The sequence below is a fragment of the Podarcis liolepis genome, assembly GCF_965112155.1.
Source record: "Podarcis liolepis genome assembly, chromosome: 12".
NCBI classification, from domain to species: Eukaryota; Metazoa; Chordata; class Lepidosauria; order Squamata; family Lacertidae; genus Podarcis; species Podarcis liolepis.
The window spans coordinates 38,114,030-38,138,920 of NC_139563.1; the positions used below are offsets into that span (position 1 = coordinate 38,114,030).

Sequence of the window (24,891 nt, forward strand, 5' to 3'; positions counted from 1 at the left end):
ATAATATTAACAAAGGTCAAGCCTGTGAGGGATTAGCAGCCCGAACTAGCAAATGCATATTAATGCTTGTTAGCATGAGAAGGGGCTACGACCACAGAGCTGAAATTGCTGACGCTCAGACCACAGAAATAGAATTGGTAGAGAGGGCTCTGTGTGATGTCACTTCCCCTCCTCTCCCAGAGAGGAAGGAGCATATAGTGCTTCCTGTTCCTCTCTCTCTTCCTTTGACCAGAGATGGATGCAGACATGCCTCCACTTGCTCCAGGCGCATGCCTGAAGCTTGTTAGACAATGTAAGTACAGTGGTACCTTGGGTTACAGACATTTCAGGTTACAGACTCCGCTAACCCAGAAATAGTACCTCAGGTTAAGAACTTTACTTCAGGATGAGAACATAAATCGTGCGACGGCACTGCAGCAGCAGGAGGCCCCATTAGCTAAAGTGGTACCTCAGTTTAAGAACAGTTTCAGGTTAAGAATGGACCTCTGGAACGAATTAAGTTCTTAACCCAAGGTACCACTGTATTTTGCCTGTTCAATTTTTACTGCTGCCTTTGCTGTGAACCAATGCAAGATTATAAGTAAGTAAATTACCGTATTTTTTGCACCATAACACTCACTTTTTTCCTCCTAGAAAGTAAGGGGAAATGTCTGTGTGTGTTATGGAGCGAATGCCTGCGGGTGGCGGGGGGATCTGCTGCATTCGTGAGCAGAGGATCCATAGTTCCCCTTCCTTCCCTCCTCCGTGGTTACAAAGCATGGATCCACATGGATCCTCAGGATTTTTGCATTGGGCTACTCCAAACTCACTGTCACATCACATGTCTGTGGCCACAGCATGAACCACAAAAATCATACATCCACTATTTTGTTTAGAATTTTTTTTTCTTGTTTTCCTCCTCTAAAAACTACGTGCGTGTTATGGTCAGGTGCGTGTTATAGAGCGAAAAATACGGTATATATGTGCCTGGTGGGGCCTGTTGTAGCCATGGGAGTGCCTGGCGGGGCCTGCCATGGCTGTGGGTAGGCCTGGCGAGGCTGGCTAAGACCTGGTGAGGCCCACCATGGCTCCCATAGAGATTGGTGCCTACAATACAGCTAAGGAAGAAAGTGGAGGAAGTAGGCCTGCCATATGTCCAGATTTTCCTTGACTGGGATTTCAAAGGTGGAATTGATGTCCTGGGTGTGTGGGTGGGTGTGCAAGAGGCAGTGCTTTGTCCTGGATCTTAGACAAGTCGTAAAATTGTGCTTTTCTTGGGTGGTTTGTTTTTTGTAAAAAAATAGCTCAACAACTTTCAGGTTTTCCTTTAAAAGGCTCCACTAAATAGTATTACAGGACTTCCGGGTCAGCGCCAACGACGAATGTCGGAGTTCCTCCGATCGGAGGAACGGGCTCTGTGGAAATTGGGTCTTCCCGCCGCGGCGAAGGCGGGGGCCCGCTAGAAATCCCAGGCGGAGAAGCCTGGGAACATGGGGTTCAGCAGAGCACCAAGAGCGCCTCCCCTACTCACGAGGAAACCCCTTTTTGGGGCTCCGGAGTGAAGTGGGGTGAGCAGCGCGGTGCTGCGAACCGATCGCTATTTCCATGGAGGGAAGCCGCGCAGCCATCGCCGGAGAGCGCTGACTTTTTCCTGATGACATTTGGACTTTAAATCAAGCACCCGTGAGTAAAAACGGAGAATTGGATTAAGAAATTTGCAAAATTTATGAATTAGGCACGAAGCGGGAAGGTGTAAACAGGAAGTCCGCCTCCCGTTTTTGTATATAGATTGAAGCAAAGACCTCGCAACATAATAGCCTGAAGAACTGCTTTAAAGTTGGAAATTTCCTGCATCCACAACCAATAAAACCCCCTTGGAAGCAGGAGAAAAGGGGGGGGGGGTTGACTGTTTAATCCTGCAGGAGGAGAGTAAAGGAATTTAAGTTTCCATCGCCCCAAACCTGGGGACGGGGTGTCGGGACAGAAACCGTTTGAGACGTCCATTGATTGAAAGTGGAGCACTTTGACAGATAGTTAAAAAAAAAGAGAGAGAAACAAATTAACTTCAACGCTACTTTCTGCATTTCTGCTTTTTAAAGAAACAAAGTATCTGAAATCGAAAGGAACTGAAATCGAAAGTAATCTCCTTTGTTGGATATATTTTAAAAATGGATACAAATAGAAATTGTGTCCCTGTCAGTTTGTTGTTGCAGCTTACTTGGAGACTCTACAGATGTGAGATTTGGATCGTGGGACCAGCCGTTTGACCTTGATCTTGAACAGAAATGTGTTGGCAGGAAGGTTTGGTGTCTGCCCTTGGCATGACTAATGCTTTGCTGGAGCAGCTGCATGAGAAAATGAACTTGATGCATGAAAAATTGGACCTGATGAGTGCTGTGGCCAGTGAATATGATTTAACAGGGAATAAGGATAAAGAAGTTATACAGCGATCAATTCAGGAATCTGGTTTGCCAAGGCAAGTCCAAGGGCAGATGGAGAAAGAAGAAGCAGTGATTACTCCTCAAACAACACAAATGGAAAGATCCAAAGTCCTGCAGGAACAAAAGCTACTGCGTTGGAAGATTGAACTTGGAGACTGCTGGGAAGTATTTGAAGTCAAGGAAGCTTTTAACTCTAGTGGGACTATGAAACAGGTGAACAACTATCTTTTGCATAAATACCCTTTGGATTACAAAGATGAAGACGGGGAGTGGGACTGGGGGGAAGGGGCCAATCTGATGAAGGAAAATGGAAACTATTACCAGATGGAACCCTCCGGAGACCCACTCCCCAAGAAACCAACAATTGATAAAGAAGTGCGCAAGCACAAACAAGAACAAAAAAATTTGCAGAATGGGCCTAGAAGAGATTTAAGGGCCTCGGACATTAGAACACCAGATTGATGGACTGGATGTAATGGACAGAAAGGACTGACATGACCCGAAACCAGGAAGAAGGGACGTTGGATAAAAATTAGAGATATCAAGGGAAATTCTTTTGCTAATTTTGGAATTAGTGCAACATTAATAAAATTTGAGGGAATATGCTGGAAAGGAACTAAATTGGCTTTAGTAGAAATGATTTTAAGGAGATATGTATGAATATGATGTAAACTTTGAAATTTTAAGATTTTTAAGATAAGATAAGGGTAAAGAGATTAAGGTAAATTGAATAACAGATTATATTAAAAGATGGAAAGGTTATCTTGATTAATAAATAAGAGAGATTGTGAAGATTAATCATTTAAATTAAAATTGAGAAACATGGGAAGAATTTGCTGAAATAACGAATTAAACTAGAATACAAAAAGGGAGGTGCGAGGAGGTTCAAGAATTAAGCAAATGAAAAGTTGCAATCTGAGATTTGTATTTTTCTTCTTTCTTTTTTTGAGTTTTTTCCTTTTGTTTTTTTTCTTGCTGTATATATATATATATATATATATATATATATATATATATATATATATTTCTGTGTGTCTTGTTTTGATGAAATTTTGAATAAATATCATTTAAAAAATAAATAGATAAATAGTATTACACAGGCCACACATTTACTGAGAGACTTTAACATGTGCATCAACAAAAACCACAGTGGAAGGGATAGCCTTAGCTTTTCAGTATGAAATTCCCTCAAGGAGACTGCCCCAGGTAGCCAGCTGCAATGTCCCCTGAGGTTGTGGCAAATCAAAATGGTGGCTTCACAGAAGCCCCTGGTATGGTGACATCCAATTTGTGTGCTAAGCTGCTGCATACAAATGGCTAGCCATAGGGTGCATCTGTCACACAGATGCAGTTTTAAGCAGTTTCTGTGCCACTCTGTTTTCAAATGAGGTAGGCCTGAATTTTTGTTGTGCTGCCTTCATAACAACTCTGTAGACAACACACTGCAAGAGTTTTGAGCTCCTGTGCTATTCCACTATTCTTATGAAGTCTGTTTAGTCTTCATCAGAACTGTCTCTTGCGCTGACCAAGCATTTATCATGCACAAATCTTCTTAGAAACTGCTAATAAATACTGGCCTTTTGGACACACATGGATCCTATAATTCCGTTGTTTTAAAAACTGAGGCAGTTGTTGAGGATTTTAACATCATTATCATGTTTCATGGTGAAACCGAGAAAAGAGCAATCTTACTTGAGAATCAGAACAGGATGTTGGCTGGTGTTACGAAGATAAAATATTCAAATATTTATGTAAGGAAGTCAAAGGAAAGTATGTATGTTTATGATGAGTGATCCCAACCAAACCCATATAAACACAATATTGGGTGATTCTGTAGTTACCAGCCTAACATTTGTAAGCTTTTTTTTTACTAATACATAATTTTGGCTTACATTATTTGAACACAAATTAACATCAAACTATTTGTGTGCTAACTGGCACATCCCTAGGAAATGTCACAGGCAGCTTAAATGATTTCTTTTTATTGTGTTATACTAGGGGCTGCCACTTCTGCTGGTTCTCTCACCAACCCTCACTCCTTTGTTATCACCTTCCTTCCCCCCCCTTTCCTCCCCTCACCACCACCACCCACCACCCACAGCTCACCCCAAATCCCACCTCCTTCCCTCACAACTCTGCCAAACAACTCTTCTCTGCTAATTTTCAATGCGACGTCAGGGGAGTGGGCGAACTCTTGGTTGGAGGATGGATGGCGGCTAACAGATTGAGGTTGAACAGAAGTACTGTTTTGGGGGGACAGGAGGCGAGCGGGTGTGGAGGACTCTCTGGTCCTAAATGGGGTAACTGTGCCCCTGAAGGACCAGGTGCGCGGCCTGGGAGTCATTCTGGACTCACAGTTGTCAGTGGCGGCACAGGTCAATTCTGTGTCCAAGGCAGTTGTTTATCAGCTCCATCTGGTACACAGGCTGAGACCCTACCTGCCCGCAGACTGTCTCACCAGAGTGGTGCATGCTCTGGTTATCTCTCGCTTGGACTACTGCAATGCGCTCTATGTGGGGCTACCTTTGAAGGTGACCTGGAAACTACAACTAATCCAGAATGTGGCAGCTAGACTGGTGACTGGGAGCGGCTGCCGAGACCATATAACACCTGTGTTGAAAGACTTACACTGGCTCCCAGTATGTTTCCGAGCACAATTCAAAGTGTTGGTGCTGACCTTTAAAGCCCTAAACGGCCTCAGTCCAGTATACCTAAAGGAGCGTCTCCACCTCCATCGTTTTGCCCGGACACTGAGGTCCAGCGCCGAGGGACTTCTGGCGGTGTTACAGGGAACCAGGCAGAGGGCCTTCTCGGTAGTGGCGCCTGCCCTGTGGAACGCCCTCCCACCAGATGTCAAAGAGAAAAATAACTACCAAACTTATAGAAGACATCTGAAGGTAGCCCTGTTTAGGGAAGCTTTTAATGTTTAATAGGCTATTGTATTTTAGTGTTGTGTTGGAAGCCGCCCAGAGTGGCTGGGGAAACCCAGCCAGATGGGCGGCTTAAAGGTAAAGGGACCCCTGACCATTAGGTCCAGTCGTGGCCGACTCTGCGGTTGCGGCGGTCATCTCGCTTTATTGGCCGAGGGAGCCGGCGTACAGCTTCCAGGTCACGTGGCCAGCATGACAAAGCTGCTTCTGGCGAACCAGAGCAGTGCACGGAAACGCCGTTTACCTTCCCGCTGGAGCGGTACCTATTTATCTACTTGCACTGTGTGCTTTCGAACTGCTAGGTTGGCAGGAGCAGGGACTGAGCAACGGGAGCTCACCCCGTCGCGGGGATTCGAACCACCGACCTTCTGATCAGCAAGTCCCAGGCTCTGTGGTTTAACCCACAGCGCCACCCGCGTCCCTTTAGATGGGCGGGTTATAAATAATAAATTATTATAATATTATTATTATCCTCTCTGAAGTGACAATTAACATGGTGCCTCACAGAGTTCTTCGCCAAACCACTCTCTCAAGTGCATCCCACCCTCCTTCAAAGACACCTTCCTCAGCAGGGCTGCTCTCCACATGCGCCACTTGCTCACTTGCCTCTTTTCTCTCATCACACTGCTGCTGGTGTGGCCCACCAACATTAAATTGTAGGAAGTTGGCAGCATACCTAAAGCAAATGTCTCCGCTATTGAAGAGTGTGCTAGGGAATTTATACACAAGCACATTTATCAGCATCAGTTGGCACGTCTGCCTATTTTCATCTGATGAAAAGCAGAGGGCGTGATATTCTCTGCCCCTTTCTTGAACTGCATGGCACTGCCCTGACATGTAGGTGTTCTGCATATGCATGGAAGCATACAAAGCGTTCTGAACTGGCCTTCAGGCACTGGCATCCATCTCCACAGCAATTTGATATTAAGTGTAATAGGCTGTTAGCAGACCTTGCAGGTTGGGTGAATTAGATTGGAGTAATCACTTACAGTATCGCTATCAAACTTTTATTTCGGTCACAGACCAACATAAGATAAAGCATATGGATAAACTGAACGCATAAGACTTAAAACAGGTAAGGAATAAAAACTAGCAATTAAAAGGTGATTATATCATACATACTTAAAAAGATAGAAACAGGCACAGTTAAAAGGTCTTGCATTTTGGACCTAGTTTGTGGCCCAAACCATCCTTCGACTAATATCCATCATGGCAGTGCAGAATCTAGCAACTGAGTATGTAACATCTGGGTTTTCATCTTGAAATAGCAGGGAAGTATAAAGTTCTGTCAACCTGGAAATTTATGTACTACAGGTAAGATGAACCTAGCTCGTATATCTGTATGGCAGTAAAAAAAAAAGGCATATTCTGTTGTTTCAACTTAGTTTCTGGAGTTCAAAGGCTTTATTCATGCAGGAGCTGTTTATAGGATGAGTAGCAAACATATTGTCTGGAGAGAACAGCAAATGAAAAATGGCTCTGCTTTTAAGGGTGGAGTTAACTTAGACAAAGAAGCTTCAAACAAGGTGGCTAGGTCACTAGACAAACAGTGCTCTCATGTGGTTTAAAGTACCGTAACAAATGCATTAACTACTAATGCCTGACGGCAGCGTCCCTGTAACACAGGGCTTAATTTATATAACAAAAATTGAGAGGCCTGGTGGCAGTCACACCATCTTATTTGAAATCCCCAGTGCCAACTGAATAGATTGCTCAGCAGTCTTCAATGGTATTCTATAATTATTTCAGAGGGCACTAAGATCATCATAATTGAAAGCAATATTTTGAAGTAAGACCTGTGGAAGCCTGCATTCAGGCATAGCACTGCCATAGGGCTCGTTTTATGCTTAGACTTTCAGACCAACAGGCTACTCTCAATCATTTGTTGATCTGAATGACTTTATCATCTAATTTGTAGTCATCAATGATCCCTGGTTGCCGCTTCCTGGAAAGGCATAATAAACTGCTGGGCGCTGTGCTCCTGTTCCATTTTTTATAATTGCCTGCAACTTACTGCAGTTCCCCTGAGCTTCAGTTAGGAAAGGACGGCTATTCTTGGCTTTGTGCATCAGATTGTTTTCCCCCCTGTGTTTTCATATTCATATCCATTTTGTTTAAAGAGGAACCAACATAGGCTTCTCTTAATCTCGGCTTTTTTGGATCAGAAAAGCAATTAAAAAGAACAAATCTGTTTCTCACGCACACACACTGTGCTAATGTGCAGTGTGAAAATCACATTCAGCTGTGCAACTGCAGAGGCCTCCATTTGAAGGATCTGAAATAAATACAAAACACTACATTTTACAATGTGCCATGCAACCCTTTATATTTAGAACATCCTACTGTGTTCAGTGGAGCTACTCCCAAGTGAGTGGACTGTGCCCTCAATTACTTATTTTCATTTCTAACGCTTCCAATGACATAACTCTAACAAGGTTCATGCCTCAAAGTAACCAATTAAATATGGATACCATCAATAAAAATAGCTTAGCTGCCTCATAGCAACTTTAGCCTGGCCTAGCAAGCCCTGAAAATAACTTTTTAAAGGGACTGGAGAATGAAAAAATTCAGACCTTGGCAAGCGTATTGAAAAAGTGGGTTCTGGAGTTGGGTGTGGGAATAAGGACACTTCCTTTACAGGATCTTATTTTAAATAGCAGTACGAAATAGGACTGAGCTTTTAAAACAAGAAACATCATGCTATTCCAGATGTTTGCTTAAAAAAATTATGCCCTGCTTTTTCACGTGTCTCAAAGCAACTTCTAAAGGAAAAACAAAACAAATTAAAACAGAAAATAAGAATCTGATGTCTGAAACTTTGCAGGGAGTCTATAGATCCACATTCACTATGTTGTGTGCAATTTGATTCCTTGCAGAAAGCTGGGGAAGATGTTTGAATATATTAGTGAGTGGAAAGGTTAGCTTGCATGGCTAGAATCAGCTGCATATGAAATGACAATGTTGCATCATAGAAATGGCCCCAACCAGCACTCTGGAAAATTAAGGATTACTGTAATTTCCCAACAAGGCTATCTCCATAATGAATGCAGGATTACTATTTTTTATGGGGTTTTTCCCCCTTTTCCTGACAGTACATTTGATATGCATTGCTCTGTCTCATTATGTCAGCTGCAGGGTTAGGAATAAACAAATTTATCAAGATAACCAGAGAGAATGGGACTGACAAAAGCTGAATGCAACTGGCAAGGTGCCCGTTTGCAAAGGCAGAGCAGAGATACAGAAGCAGGGCAGGATAAAGACATTGTGCTGCCTGAGGCAAAGGACAAGGTGACCCTTTTCATTCCCACCAGAGGGACAGCATCTTCCCCACGCTTGAGGGGAGCAGGCTAGCTCAGGGAGCTATGGCCCCATATAACATCTAGAATCTGCAACCTGAGGCAGCTGCTTCACTTTGCCTAATGGTAGGCCTGGCACTGTTTGGAACCCAAAGAGAACCAGCAGGTATTGGATTGTAGAGAGTTCCTACTTCAAGCAACTATTCAAGCAAATAAATCGTATCTGGTGGAGGAGTTAGTTGCATGGACAAGCAGTGATTTGAACTTTTGCAGTTTTACTTCCAGACATGCATATGTCCCACAGCTAAACCCAGCTCTCAAGCTACTAATCACTTGTGGGTCTCCTCCCTATGAAAAGATACCCCTGCAGCCAAGTTAGAAAAGCAAGAAGATTCACTGAACCCTTTTATCACCTGTATATTTATGGGACATAGTTTTTTTGGATCAGATGACGGAGTGTGAAGGAGTGAATGTAATTAATGAGTAGATAGATACCGACTGGTGTACAAAATGAGTTGCTGAAGCAGCACTGAAACAGCCTTCAGGGTCTGGTATTTCTGGCTTCTTTATGAAAGCCAACCAACCAGGGAAAATGTGCTACATCAGTGGTTCCCAATTAAGTACTGCAGACCCCCTGTTTTGTTTCGTTTTGAAACCAATCCATGGACCCCCTACTTTTGAAAATGTTGCTATCTCTGTGCAGTGGTGCCTTGGTTCTCAAACTTAATCTGTTCCAAAACCAAAGCATTCCAAAACCAAGGCGCGCTTTCCCATAGAAAGTAATGCAAAATGGATTAATCCATTCCAGACTTTTAAAAACAACCCCTAAAACAGAAATTTAACATGAATTTTACTAACAAGACCATTGATCCATAAAATGAAAGCAATAAACAATGTGCTGCAGTCACACAATCGATCAATCAATCAATAGCTGAACTGGGTTCCACACAGTCACAAAAACAGGAAAAGCTGCAACAACAAAAATGCAAAATAAATAGCAAAAACAGACAGAACTCAGCGTAACACTCAAAACGGAAGTGTGGCACTCTAATTGGAAGTGTAACACTCAAAACGGAGAGCATTTGGCTTCCGCTGAAAAAGGTTTGCAAACCAGAACACTTCTGGGTTTGCAGTGTTTGGGTTCCAAGTTGTTTGAGTACCAAGGCGTTTGAGAACCAAGGTACCATTGTCGTAGTTTTTGTTATGTTAATGGTGCCACCATACCCTCTAACATGCCATAGCACAAAACAGAGCTGCATGTTTTCTGGGCTGCACTCCCATGTGAGAGTATGGCACCCAAAAATGTACATACCCAACCCATCAACTGTCTGGAACACCCTGTTTTGGGGGACCGTGTTTTCAATGTGAGTAACCCTCCCCCAGAAAATGGGATGTCTGACAGATGACAGGTAAGTGCCACAGACCCCCTTAGTGGTTTATGTAGACCCCTTGGGGTCCACAGACCATCCACTGGGGACCACTATGCTACAGCACACCTCAGCTGCTGACCCCACAATAGTACCAGCACAGAAGTTTCTGGAAATAAACTCAGTTTGGGGGCGGGGGAGGTGGCTGCCTTTTGGTTCAGAGCCTCTTCTATGTGAAAACATAGAGCAATAAAGGGGAGTTAATTAGAACAAGTTTGTCTGCCTCTCCACACTGCAGTGCCCCGGTTCGGACTGTGGCCAGGATACGTGGAACGAATTAGGCACATAGGGTCATTCACACACTTGGCTTTTTTTTAAGGAGTTAGCAGACACAGATCTAGGAAGCTGCCTTATACCCAGTCAGACCACTGGTCCATCTACCTCAGTATAGGCTACACTGACTGGCAGAAGCTCTCTGGAGTTTCAGGCAGGGGTATTACCCAGTCTTAGAGACTGATCTTGTTGGCATCTGTGGACAACACAGATGCTCCACCGCTGACTTACACCCTTTCCCAGATCCTGATGTAGGGATGAGTAGGGGGCTTTGGTCTCCCATTGCAGACCTGCTCTAGACTCCTCTCCCCGCTCCCAACACCTCTTTGCTTGGGAAGCAAAACTTCCAATAGTGCAAATGTCAGATGTCAAGTGGGCTGCAGTCCTTTTCAGAGTCGTGCAAGGGGACCAGAGGACTCCAGCAGAAAATTCTCAACTCAGCCAGAAAGCCATCGTGCCCGGAAGCTGAGGTCCAGCGCAGAGGGCCCTCGGGTGGCTCCCTCACTGTGTGAAGTGAGGTTACAGGGAACCAGGCAGAGGGCCTTCTCGGTGGTGGCACCCGCCCTGTGGAACCCGCCCTCCCATCAGATGTCAAGGAAAGAAACAACTATCTTCCTTTTACAAGACATCTGAAGGCAGCCCTGTTTAGGGAAGTTTTTAATGTTTGATGTTTTATTGTATTTTTAATATTTTGTTGGAAGCCACTCAGAGGGGCTGGGGAAACCCAGCCAGATGGGCGGGGTATAAATAATAAATTATTATTTGACCCAAGCCATTGAGGTGCTTTTGAAAATAAGCTTGGGTTTGTAGCATAGGAGGGCTTAGAGCTGTGAAATCAATGGAACTACATTCAGCATCTGTTTGGGACTAATGCAGTTGATCCTTGCAGTCTTTTCTCAGACTCTCTTTTTTTAAAAAATAAAATAAAAATTAATTGGATTTTCAAATTATAATATTCAATTAAGATTTGTGGAAAATTTGTATATATATATATATATATATATATATATATATATATATATCCCCTCCCCCCCTCCTTGGCTTCCCCGTATTTCTGTATTGGTTTATTAAACAAATTCTATATCCTGCTGATTTTGCCTCTCATATAGTTGTGAAAGTTTAGTCAAAACCTGAGTCCAAATCTTTATACTGTCTTTTTATTTGGTTTATAAATGGTTCCCACTCTTTTTTGAAATCGATGTTGTCTCTCTCATATATCCTCTGTCAGCTTAGCCAGTTCCGCTTAGTCCATAAGCTTAGCTTACCATTCTTCCTTTGTTGGTGTTTTCTCTGTTTTCCATACTTGTATTAATAAAATTCTTGCCGCTGTTGTTGCATACATAAACAATCTCCAATTTCCCTCTCTTATATCATGATCTAAAATTCCAAGCAGGAAAGATTCTGGTTTTTTAACAAAAGTTTTTCCCCCCAACATTTTTTTCAATTTATTATATATCATTTCCCAATATTCTTTAACCTTCTTGCATTCCCACCATACCTTTTCCGAGACTTTCAAGTACTACATGTAAATAATCAGCGTGGTCATTTTGCTCCTCTGTTTTTATCATGATATGCCCAAGACACATAAGTACCACAGCTCACTTTTAGCGCTTCTCTTGCGCATGCAGATGATCTCCAAGTTCAATTCTTGAAATCTCCAGGTTAGGTTGGGAAACTCTATAGTTGGGAACCTTTGACAGCTCCTGCCAGTTTGGCTCCACAATTCTGGCTTGATTTAGTCTTAAGACCGTCTCCTATGTTCCTAGGTATCTAATCTGCTTGTTATCTTCATGTTATCCAAAGACTTGGAATTTTCTTTTAATGGATGGCACATATAAAAGCAATGAGCCTATTTATTGCTCATATTGCTTATTGAAGAAAGTAGACAAAAAACTAAACAAAATTATTTCACAATAGTTTGTGACAGATCGTGCAATGCAGAGGCAAATTGGCTTGCATCTGTAATACAAAACCAAGCATTTTCTCACTGTTGGTGTAGGATCTTGCTTTTGCTTTAGCACTGTACCGTATATCTCTCAAGGGGCCTGCAGCTTCTTGCTGAGCCATCATATCAGTTGGCTCAGCAACCAGACAGTCACGGCGCCCACTTCCAAGGAAAGCGGTGTAAGCCATGCTTATCAACCTTTTCAGCGTGTACTATGATAAGATTATAATTCTGAAGATTCTGAAGGGGAGGACAATGAACTGCTCAACTATAACTAGCACGACAGTGTGTTTGTGTGGAATTACGGGTGGCTAATATATTGGTAACTGGGTGTGGTGTCCAAATACCTTGCTAACCTTTGCTCGCAGTACTTAATGTTTGCAGTTTGTCAAGGACAAGACGGTTTGCCTGCTTTGTAAAAACCATGCATGCAAGTTTCCCATAGACATAGTGGGCCACTGTGAGAATCGGATGTTGGATTGGGTGGGATTATAGTCTGAACCAGCAGGGCTTTTTATGTTCCCGGTCCTAATACTTAATTGTGGTCACACAATTTGGTTTATGAAGAAGCAACATTCATCTAGTATTAAATCAGGGAACCTTACATAAGCTTGCTTGGAAGTAAATCTGGCCGAGAGTAATGGGACTTAGTTCTGTGTTCTCTAGGGATGCAGTATTAAAGAATACACAGGCTGAACCGTATCACGTTAACACAGAAATAAAGCTATTAAAATTATTCCTGTATCCCCCTCCATACTGCTGTTTTGCTGGATCTGTGGCACTCATTAAAATATTTCACATCCTTACATCAGTCTCCCATATTTGTTCATCCAGTCTTCACAAAGGCCATTCTTTGATTTTATATAACAGCATTTAAGACCTTTTCACATTGTTGACCTATATTTGTCTGCCAAGGTATTTCGGTCAGTGGAGCATCTAAAAAATGGGAAAAGGCTATTCATTGTTAGCACCATGTTTAGGGAAGTTCTTGCTCATTCCCCTCCCCCTTTACCATCTTACCCATGACTCCCATGTAGGTAAGTTCATTCACGTAACAAAATGTTAAAGCAGCCTAGAGCTACAGCATGGGCCTGCATTAATCAGGCTATACAACGGGTTCATTGTTGATGTGTGTGTGGTTTTTTTAAGGAATATATTTTTCATGGTCTGTATTGTATTACACCATTTGTTCTATGCAAGGACAAGAGTGAAGGAAGGCAAAAATGAGCTGACTCTAAGGCTGTAATACTAAGGTCATCAGACTCCTTGGGAAAGGGTCCCTTTTAAAGGGTTTTAACCTTTAATTCTAGGAGTTCTAGAACTTTGATGTCTTCTGCTGAGGGCCAGTCAAGAAATTTCGGTGCCTGAGGCAGAGCAGCAAATGGCACTCCTTGTCAAGCCACCTGGATTCTGCCCAAGGCTAGTCAAGTTCTTTTGGCAGAAAAGCCCACAAGTGCCTAAGCACAGACACAATGAATAATGATGAATTAAACAGCTAGCACCTTGCTGCCCTTCCATGACCATCCAAATCGGCTGCCTGAGGTGGCTGCCTCACTCTGTTCAATGATTGGGCCAGCCCTGTGTCTGATCCCTTTGGGGTAGGCACCTGTATGATGAGATGGATGCCATTGGGAGAAGACGCAGCTATCTGCACCAGTGTGGTGTAGTGGTTAAGAGCGGTAGACTCGTAATCTGGGGAACCGGGTTCGCGTCTCTGCTCCTCCACATGCAGCTGCTGGGTGACCTTGGGCTAGTCACACTCCTTTGAAGTCTCTCAGCCCCACTCACCTCATAGAGTGTTTGTTGTGGGGGAGGAAGGAAAGGAGAACGTCAGCCGCTTTGAGACTCCTTTGGGTAGTGATAAAGCGGGATATCAAATCCAAACTCCTCCTCCTCTTCTTCTGCCCCACAACACCAGCAGAAAAGAAGGTAACTGAAAGTATAGAGATCCATAGCAACAAGGCCAGTACCACCAGCAGCTGGAACTTCCAGGAGCCTGGGGGGAAAGAGGACTCGCCCCCCCCCCAGCAATTTCCCCTTTACTGCTGTTAGTCTCCTTTGGAGGAATGATGAATCTAGAGCTGGATCAAAAAAGCGTTTCAGGAAAACTCGTTCTAAACTTCATAAAAGGAAATCACGTTGGCGAAAGACGGGACTCCACTGTGATATAACGCATATAAAGCACTTTTTCTTTGTCAATGTAGCTGAGTCCTAGGTGATTTCTAGACTCCTGAACAGGCTCTGCAATACATTTAAGCCAGGCTGCTGGGGCTCTGTGCATCTGGAATTATTTTGTCTGTTAACTTTCCTCTTGCTCTGTATTTATATGTATTTAAGTCTAGATTATTTATTTTGTGAGTGGGATGCAGGTGGCGCTATTGTCTAAATTAATGAGCCTCTTGGGCTTGCCGATCAGAAGGTTGGTGGTTTGAATCCGTGCGACGGGGTGAGCTCCCATTTCTCTGTCCCAGCTCCTGCCAACTTAGCAGTTAGAAAGCATGTCACTGCAAGTAGATAGATAGGTACCACTGTGGCAGGAAAGTAAACAGCGTTTCCCTGTGCTCTGGCTTCTGTCACAGTGTCCCATTGCACCAGAAGCAGTTTAGTCATGCTGGCCACGTGAGCTGGAAAACTGTCTGTGGACAAATGCCGGCTCCCTTGGCCTGAAATCGAGATGAGCACCACAACCCCATAGTCGCCTTTGACTGGACTGGTCCAGGGGTCCTTTACCTTTACCTTATTTCTTTTGCCATACCAAATTTATCATCTGTTTAGTAACTTGTTGGTTTTTGTCTCATTTGAATTTATTGATATGTTTTGTCAACTGTTTTCTTCCCCTCCCCGCCCCCAAATGCTGAATTCCCCCATGTTAAGAGAACTGTATAGCTCCCCTACTCTATACCTGATTCATGTCAGCAAATAAATTGTTTTAAGATGGAGCGCCACCTAGGGGCTGTTGCTGCTAGAGCGACGCTTTTGAAGGCAAAGCAATTCTGGTGTATAAGCAAAGGATGCATGGGAGAATTCACAAATATCGCAAACTGATGGCGTTTAGTTTTTAATTAGGTAGTCCAAGGGAATAAATGGCCTATTGCTTAAAAGTGATTAGCTTGTTATTGTGGTTAATTCACTTGCAAATCAGAGAAAAGTAACTGCAGGATTCCTTCCCAATAAACTTTGTATGTAAGTTGCAATTTTTTTGGAAATATCACATTCAATTCACAGTTTGCCCCAATGCAGAACCCATGTGCACAGTGATATACACAGCATTTTGGGTGCTCCTGGCTCTCCTCCTTCAAGGGAATGGAAAAGGTATGAATAAAAATTAAAGAAAATGATGATTATGTTTAGTACAGGGAAGAAGAGGCATGAAAGAGGTGCCCAAGAATTCCATGTGCACACATTATTCTACATGTGCACTGCCTGTGCATGCTATCCAATGAGCTACTTCTCATTTCCACTGAAGTCTGTCCTTGTCAGGGCTGGACAACATTTAAAGTTTGCAGGAGACTGCGCTGAGCCTCTCAAAGCCAGCATTCACATTTAGGCTGTATAACACGGAGACACGGGCAAAGGTTACAGTACAGCTTCCCTGCATTGCAACGCCTATCTGATTCCCCTTTCCTTTTCAGCCAGGCTGGCCAAACTCAAATTTCACATCAATTCCACAATAAAAGCAAACCCAGAAACTCAACCTGCTGTGAACCAGCAGTGTGGCTCCTTACCAAGCCACTTAAACAAAGAGCTCCTTTTCAAACGTCTTCCGCTATCCATAATGCATGTTACCATAAAATGTCCAGGTTGCTAATTCGCTTGGATAACAGCATCTACCTGGAGGAAAGGCTTATTTCTGCAATTGTTCTAGATCTACATAAAATATGCACAGGGAAGAAAGATTATAAATGCATATTCATATTTTTGTTTCAGGATTGGTAACCCAGAAGACTTAATGCTATAAAAAATGACCTTTCGGTCTTTTTCACAGTAGCAATGGCGGTTTGTGATATCCCTTTATTATAGAAATTAGAATTTTTTAAAAAAAATCTGTGGCTTCGAGTTCTGTTCAACTCTTTTGTGTGCATCTTTAAAAGGTATTCGTGAAATATCTGATTTCAGGGATTAGTGCAGCCTTCATTACTATGCATGAAAAACGAGATGAAATACCACGTTTTTGGCAGCTGCTTCCACTGGATAAGCATTCACTCACCCAGCTTGATTTAACATTTTGTTACTGCAGCTTTACATTGCACATTTGATTTAGTACCGGCAGAATTATGCTGGAAGAACAGCAATGGAAAGACAGGGCTATAGAAGAAAGAATCTGGCAACTCCTGATTACTGATCCGCTTGAAATCACGGATTTGGCTGCCTACGAGGCCCAAATTAGGGTCTTTCATCCTAATCCTTATCTCCAAATCAGGAGCAGCTGCTCCAGAGCTCCTATTTAGTTTATTTATTTCAGAAAACCTATCTTCTGCCCTTCTGGTGCATTTGCATCACTCAGGGACGCATGCAGCAATAACAATTCTAATATACACATAAATTGAGACAGGCTCAGCAGCCGAAAACATTCCAAAATAGGGGTTGGTGTCCGTTTGTGTCACTTTCTCAGTAGCCTGCCTTGTCCTTTCCATAAGGCAGAAATCTTTTCCCCACTGGCACCATGACTGTGTTGAAAGTACTGTACAAAAGTGCAGAGCAGCTTCTAAATGCCTGCAGTGTGGAAACATAACAGCCCAAGGCTGTTTTACACGGCAGCTGTGTAAAGGAAATGACAGCAATGCCCATAGAGTTGAGGGCCAAGATGAACAGGAGAGGACAACGTGGTATGGAGCAGCACATTCTGGGTCCCCTTTCTACCTTCTATAGCGAAAGGGACCAATCCGGAGCCTAGCACACCCCAGTTTATAATTTCTTCCTGAGCCATTGGATCTGATCTGTGGAATGCCTGTAGGCCTACTAACTCTTTCCTGCAATAGTGTGCTGCATCTTTTCCTTCTATCAGATGTTTATCCATGGATCATGATGAATGGAAATCAACTGGAGAAGAGCAGACTCTGAAGGGGCGTTGAGGAACAGAAAGGCTAGCTGCTGCTGCTCCTGCAAAGAAAGGATATGTAAGTGAGGCAACTGCTGTGAACGCCATTACAAAATCCCGACTTTAGAGTATGATTGCAACTTTGGAATGGGTTCAGGCTGCAAGGTTCAGCCTTGGTGAATCCAGAGGTCAGGGGTCATTTTCTTATGTAAAGGTAAAGGTACCCCTGCCCGAAGGCCAGTCGTGTCCGACTCTAGGGTTGTGCGCTCATCTCACTCTAGAGGCCGGGAGCCGGCGCTGTCCGAGGACACTTCCGGGTCACGTGGCGAGCGTGACGAAGCTGCTCTGGCGAGCCTGCACCAGCGCAGCACACGGAAACGCCGTTTACCTTCCCGCTATAAAGCGGTACCTATTTATCTACTTGCACTTAAGGGTGCTTTCGAACTGCTAGGTGGGCAGGAGCTGGGACCGAACGATGGGAGCTCACCCTGCCGCGGGGATTCGAACCGCCGGCCATACGATCGGCAAGTCCTAGGCACTGCGGTTTTACCCACAGCACCATGAGTAACAAGTAAAGGAGGAATGGTTAAGACCAAAGGGGTTTGGGGCCATTGCACTGGAGTACCTCTGCTACCTGTTTTTTTTAAAAAAAATTGTTTCTTGAGGTTTTCAACTAAGTACGGACAGAACAGATAATGTAAGAAAACAGTAACATAAACATGCATATGAACTGAAATATAAATTAACATAAACATTTCTTTTGCAGGTCGCAACATGGAAGATAACCAAAGTGGATATTGATGGAGAGGAGTCCATTCACATGAAAAGTACTGTATTTTTTGCTCTATAAGATGCACCAGACCACAAGACGCACCTAGTTTTTGGAGGAGGAAAACAAGAAAAAAAATATTTTGAATCTCAGAAACCAGAACAGCAAGAGGTGAAAGCAGCAATCCCTCTTGCTGTTCTGGCTTCTGGGATAGCTGCGCAGCCTGCATTCGCTCCATAAGATGCGCACAGATTTCCCCTTACTTTTTAGGAGAGAAAAAGTGAGTCTTATAGAGCAAAAAATACGGTATGCATTTAAAAAAGCACCTCCGCTAACTGTTATAGAGGCTCATATTTAATTCCATGCACAGTGCCACAAACCTATGTATAACTGACTGTTAGAATTGCATTCTGCCCCCCCTTAAATGGAGACTGCCTTATTTCTTTATGTCATATACTAAATGCATACATTCCTTGTTGGAAAATGTCTGAAATGTGGAAGTAATTTGAATGCGGGGGGGGGGGGAATGCTTGAAAATGAAACGTAAACTGCATTCTAAAATTTGGCTTTAATTAGCACACTGCAGATTAACAGTGGCAATTTGAAATTATCTCTCCAAATCAAGGCTGTTTCCATAGCGATGGCTGATTCCCAAGACCTGCTGTGTCAATTTGTCATGAGCAGCCAAAGGCAAGAAGGAAATGCTAGGCTCTCTCAGGCCACAGCAAAGGCTACCCAGATCTATCCAAAATGCTTGATCGGTCTGCAAGTACTTGCCTCTATCTAGAGCTTTGTCCCATAAGAACAGAGCCTGCCCAAGACACTTTGGCACCTGAGGCGAACCACAGAATGACACCCCCCTCACCCTGATACCAGGGAAAAATGGGGTGAGTGAAGATCTACATCAGGAACAAGGAGGAGATAAAGATCTACTTTGAGAACAGGAAGGAGGAGAGACCAGCAGTGCCTCCTATTTGTCAAGAGGCCACTGTACAGGTGGGATGGCAGTGCTGCCCAGGAGGCGGCAGGTGGCAGATCTATCCTCCAAGATGCACATCACAGCTGTTGCTGTTGGGATCTCAAATTTCAGCACCGCCTTGTGTGGCACCAGAATCTGGCACCCCCCTCACCTTCTGTGGACTGTCTTGCCAGAGTGGTGCATGCTCTGGTTATCTCCCGCTTGGACTACTGCAATGCGTTCTACGTTGGACTACCTTTGAAGGTGACCTAGAAACTACAACTAATCCAGAAGGCGGCAGCTAGACTGGTGACTAGGAGTGGCCGCCGACACCACATAACACCGGTCCTGAAAGACCTACGTTGGCTCCTAGTATGTTTCCGGGCACAATTCAAAGTGTTGGTGCTGACCTTTAAAGCCCTAAACGGCCTTGGCCCAGTATACCTGAAGGAGCGTCTCCACCCCCATCGTCCAGCCCAGACACTGAGGTCCAGCTCCGAGGGTCTTCTGGCGGTTCCCTCACTGTGAGAAGTGAGGTTACAGGAAACCAGTCAAGGGCCTTCTTGGTAGTGGTGCCCGCCCTGTGGAACGCCCTCCCATCAGATGTCAAAGAAATAAATAACTATCTGACTTTCGGAAGGCATCTGAAGGCGGCCCTGTTTAGGGAAGTTTTTAATATCTGATGAATTATTTCATTATAGTATTTTGCTGGAAGCCACCCAGAGTGGCTGGGAAAACCCAGCCAGATGGGTGAGGCACATATTATTATTATTATTTATTATTATTATTATTATTATTTAAATTGTACAAAATAGTTGCAGCACGCTCTAGGCTCTGCACCCAGTGTAATTTGAAGTCAAGAGCCCCTAAATCTGCCTCTGATCAATGAAAGGCAAGTGTGCTTCCACAGCTGCTGCCCTGCTCGACATACTGATAAACCTCAGGTATGTTTTAAATCGCCCAGGTGCGAGTTGGATGTGCATACAGCAAAAGGGATGGGGGGGAGTAAGGAGCCCTTTCAATGATTTGCTATGTTTGATGGGATGGTGAAGGTACTGCGGTCATGGAATTGTAGAGTTGGAAGGGACCCGCCCCAAGGGCCATCTAGTCCACCCGCCCTGCAATGCAGGGATCTCCACTAAAGCATCCATGGCAGATGACCATCCAGCCTCTGCTTTGTGTTGTTTAGTCGTTTAGTCGTGTCCGACTCTTCATGACCCCATGGACTAGAGCACGCCAGGCACTCCTGTCTTCCACTGCATCCCCCAGTTTGGTCAAACTCATGCTGGTGGCTTTGAGAACACTGTCCAACCATCTCGTCCTCTGTCGTCCCCTTCTCCTTGTGCCCTCCATCTTTCCCAACATCAGGGTCTTTTCCAGGGAGTCTTCTCTTCTCATGAGGTGGCCAAAGTATTGGAGCCGCAGCTTCACGATCTGTCCTTCCAGTGAGCACTCAGGGCTGATTTCCTTCAGAATGGATAGGTTTGATCTTCTTGCAGTCCATGGGACTCTCAAGAGTCTCCTCCAGCACCATCATTCAAAAGCATCAATTCTTTGGCAGTCAGCCTTCTTGATGGTCCAGAGCATCCAGCCTCTGCTTAGAACCCTCCAAAGGGTCTTGCTCATGGAAAGGAGGGTCGCTTTAAGAGTTGTGGGGGAGATCATTCTGACAAGAGGCGGCACCTGCTGCAATGCCCCCTTCTACGCAGCTCTTAAAAGGCACACCCCTGTTGTCCTTTGCACCAGGTTGCCTCAGTGCTGCTTATTCAGACAGAAGCATTTTAATGCCATGAGGCAAGTCAGCTAAAACAGAGACATCAGGAAGACAGTGTGCTGCAGTGATGTAGCTCTCTCCTGCAGAGATTGACGTCCGGGCTTAACCAGCCAACAGAACCACTGCCACCAACATTTCTCCTGATGTAGGTTCAGCTGTCAGGTATTCTTTATCCTAAAGGGTGCCCATTATTTCCAAAGGTTGCCTACTTCAGAACACTGCAAGCCCCCAGAGGACTATACTCTGGGTGACAAGGAGCCAAAGGAAGTTAGGACATTATGCGAGAGCAGTAACTTGGAACAAGAAACCATGTGGCATAGCAAGCACTCCCTCTAGTGGAAATAAAAGTGCAGACAAGTTCCACAGCCCCTTGTTAACTTACCCATATGATTCACAAATGACTTATAGGCTGTGTGGAGAAAATAAGGAATCACTAAGCTCTTTTAAGTATGCAGAAATACTAACAGAGCACATAGTCGCCAGCTTTCTAAAGCAGGCATAGGCAAACTCGGCCCTCCAGATGTTTGGGACTACAACTCCCATCATCCCTAGCTAACAGGACCACTGGTCAGGGATCATAGATCCTATGGCCTGGGCAGGCCTCTTTTATACCCGCTGCTGGGATTGACAAAGCTGCCTCTGATTGGTTGACAAGGCATTCTCTGATTGACAAGGCATCTGACCCTCACCAATGAACCAACTCCTAGCTCTTGCTTTGACTTTTCTTCTTCTCTTTGTATGGTGGTAATTATAAGCTGTTCTCACCCTCCCCTTGGATTTAGAAATGTAAAACCACCTATTGGTAGACAACCAATCTGCAAATAATTCGGCAACACTGATGGGGCAGCCCCCAACGCCCAGCTCTTCTTTGAAGAAGCGGACAAGTAATTCACATACCCCACCCCAACACTTCAAGAGCCTCCAAGGTGCAAATTCGTGGCGCCCCTTGTTTTCTCCTACTTCAGAGGACCCAAACCAGTGGCTTCAAGATATGATAGGAGATTCCAACTAAACCTCATTGCAGGGGAGTGGACCCAATGACCCTTGGGATCCCTTCCAACACTACTATTCTATTCTATTCTATTCTATTCTATTCTATTCTAGTCATTCTTTGCATAGTGGTCGGAGCGTTCTGGGTCCAAATCCCCACGTAGCCATGAAGTCACACTCACTCAGTATCTCTTAGGACTGTTGTGAGGATAAAATGGGGAAACTGCCTTTTGCTCCAGGGAGGAAAGGTGCTTGGGGGAGGAGGGAGGGAGAACACACACAGGTGAAACAGATGGACCAGATGCCGGACAGATGAGCTAACCCAGAAATAGTACCTCGGGTTAAGAACTTTGCTTCAGGATGAGAACAGAAATTGCGCGGCAGCAGGAGGCCCCATTAGCTAAAGTGGTGCTTCAGGTTAAGAACAGTTTCAGATTAAGAACGGACCTCCGGAATGAATTAAGTACTTAACCCGAGGTACCACTGTACTGGTTTTTCAGGACTGTTCTTTTCACCCCCAAACATTTATTTACCTGAACAATGCAGGCTCAGGAATTCTCTCCCAGGGGAGTGTGATCAGGTGGAGTGTGTTGCTTCTCAAAGAAAAAAAAAGTGGGGAATTGAGAGACAGCAACAGGGGGGGGAAGTGTCTTGTCCATCCTTTGCACTGTAGATGTCATTCACATGCCTGGGTAACGTTCCAGTGTCTTCACCTGACACTCTTATGAGCTTTGTGTAATTCCATCCACAACATCAAGGTTTTTTCCTGCCTCCTTCCTCTCGCTGTTGGTACCAAACAGGCCAGCCTAATCACCTGCTGTTAGGACCTTCATTCTTGGTGCGTATTCTTCTTGGAGTAAAAGCAACATCGGGGTAGCAAGCTGTCAAGGGAATTAAAAATAATCTTCATTAGCAGCATAACTGCTTGCCCTTGCATTCCTTGCGGTGAGAGAGAAGAGAGTCCCTGGGAGCAAAGAGGATAAAGGATGCTTGCATAGATGATATACGCTTGTGTGCTGCTAACACAACTGCGTCCCTCAGCTTGCAGGGGTTGCATTTGTGCCGACTGCTAAATAACATGGTGTGATTGCATGATATTTCCGTACTGTGAAAAGTGGCAGAATACGGTGCAATTATAACTACTTTAGTCGGTAATTGACAGCCTGTGAAAGGGACTGAGGGGGAGGGAGGGAAGTTCCCTCTCCTGCACAGTGACAAGAGCCTTGAAAAGCTAATTGTGGCTTCTCTTTAGAGGTTATTCAGGTTACAGCGTGGCCATAAGCAGGCAAAGTATCGCAGGGAAGAAGAACAGTACGGCTTGCACACACAGATCCTTAATAAATGAAAGATGGAGGAGCGATACTTACCGTATGCTGCTGCTTTTAAACAGCATTAAAGAGCTGCGCTTTGTGCAAACAACAACAACATCCCCGCCATCCACCTCTGAACAGTCAAAGGTAGCGCATTTTGTTGTGTTTCATTCCTCAAAAGATATTCCGCAGAACCCCACGTAGGAATTTGGGGCACAATTAAAGCAAGCAAAAAATAAAAGGCGAAGCAGAGCTTGCTCAAATGTCACTGCTGTTCAAAGCTAATAGTGAAAATTGCAGCTAAGATACAGTAGGCAGCGAGAGCTAGGCACAGTTACAGTGGTACCTCGGGTTAAGAACTTAATTCGTTCTGGAGGTCTGTTCTTAACCTGAAACTGTTCTTAACCTGAGGTACCACTTTAGCTAATGGGGCCTCCCGCCGCCGCCACGCGATTTCTGTTCTCATCCTGAAGCAAAGTTCTTAACCCGAGGTACTATTTCTGGGTTAGTGGAGTCTGTAACCTGAAGCGTCTGTAACCTGAGGTACCACTGTATTTGGCAGATTGATTGCAGTAGCAGCTGGAGCTGTGTTGTCATCTGTGAGAACAAGAAGGAAGGAAACAGGCCCAGAACAGCAAAGGAAGGACCAGCGTTGGGGAACCTCAGGCAGCGTCTCAAATTGGTGTCTCAAATTTCAGTGGCACCCGGTGCAACGCCAAAATCCATCCCTGCCTCTCGCCTTCCGTTGGATGTCATAGCTGCATTGCTCCAGAAGCTCTGTGCCCGATGCAACCGGACCGATCCTGCTCCTATAGATCCGACTTTGCCTCAGGCCTGGGGGGGCCTCTTTCCCTGCCCCTCAGAACTCTGCCGAGGGCACGCCCCCTCTCAAGCCACACCTCTGGCCAGTCCTGCTTTGTCCCCTCGCTCAGTGTTTTTGCCTGGCTAAAATGTGCCTTGAAATCTAATAAAGCTTTTTTGCCTGCCTGGATGGAGGGTGACGAGCGGGATGTGTGAGTGTGAAGAAGCTAGCCTTCTGTAGAAAAGTAGAATTTGTATGTATTGCCCCGCCCCCTTTTGCCTCTGGCCACACCCACCACTGGTATGCGGGGCCCGGGAGGTTGCGCAGAAGGAAACATGGCTCTTGGTTCCTCACCTCTGGGGAACAAGGCGTGGCAAACCTGGAGCACTGGCTCCCAAGTGGCCAGACTCACTACTAGGGATGGGTGAATTCCTCAATTTCAGTTTTATGTACTGAAGTTCTCACCCTGGGCCAGCAGGGGGATACTGTAGATAGTTATGCAAATGAAGGATTAAAAGTGACATTCAGTGAATGGATAGTTTTAGAATGTTGTTACAGTAACAAGGTACTGGTATAAGCAGGCTGACTGAGCCCTTCAGCTCAGTTCAGTTCTGGCCTCAGAATAAAGAAGAGCTGTTTGAAGAATCGCTGTGTCGTCTGATATGTTCGCCCACAACTTAACAAGTTTCTCTTTTTTACACTCCTGCTACCCTGCTCTTTCCCACTCTTAAGTTCATTTCTTCTCTTTGTCACATCAGTTTGTCAAATGGGGGTGGAAGAGTTACTTTGTATAGTAAAAACATTTTGCATATACATCTCCCCTTCAGCTTTGCTTGAGTTGTTTTTGTTTTTATTGTGCCCTTTGTGTTTTTATGTTGTGATTTTTGTCCTGTGACCCGCCCTGAGACCTGCAGGTATAGGACGGTATACAAATTTAACAATCAATAATTATTAATAAT

General features: G+C 44.5%; 2 long non-coding RNA genes across 2 annotated transcripts; one reads left to right on the plus strand and one right to left on the minus strand.

Annotated features, from left to right (window-relative positions):
- Positions 1-190: 190 nt before the first annotated feature.
- Positions 191-19,865, plus strand: LOC310690026. Its single transcript, XR_014517803.1, has 3 exons — positions 191-292; positions 17,297-17,408; positions 18,096-19,865. It is a non-coding gene; the product is annotated as an uncharacterized lncRNA (long non-coding RNA).
- LOC310690066 lies at positions 17,288-24,366 on the minus strand. The gene is made up of 3 exons (XR_014517861.1): positions 23,188-24,366; positions 22,354-22,701; positions 17,288-17,391 (listed from the first exon to the last, which is right to left on the minus strand). It is a non-coding gene; the product is annotated as an uncharacterized lncRNA (long non-coding RNA).
- Between the last annotated feature and the right edge of the window lie 525 nt (positions 24,367-24,891).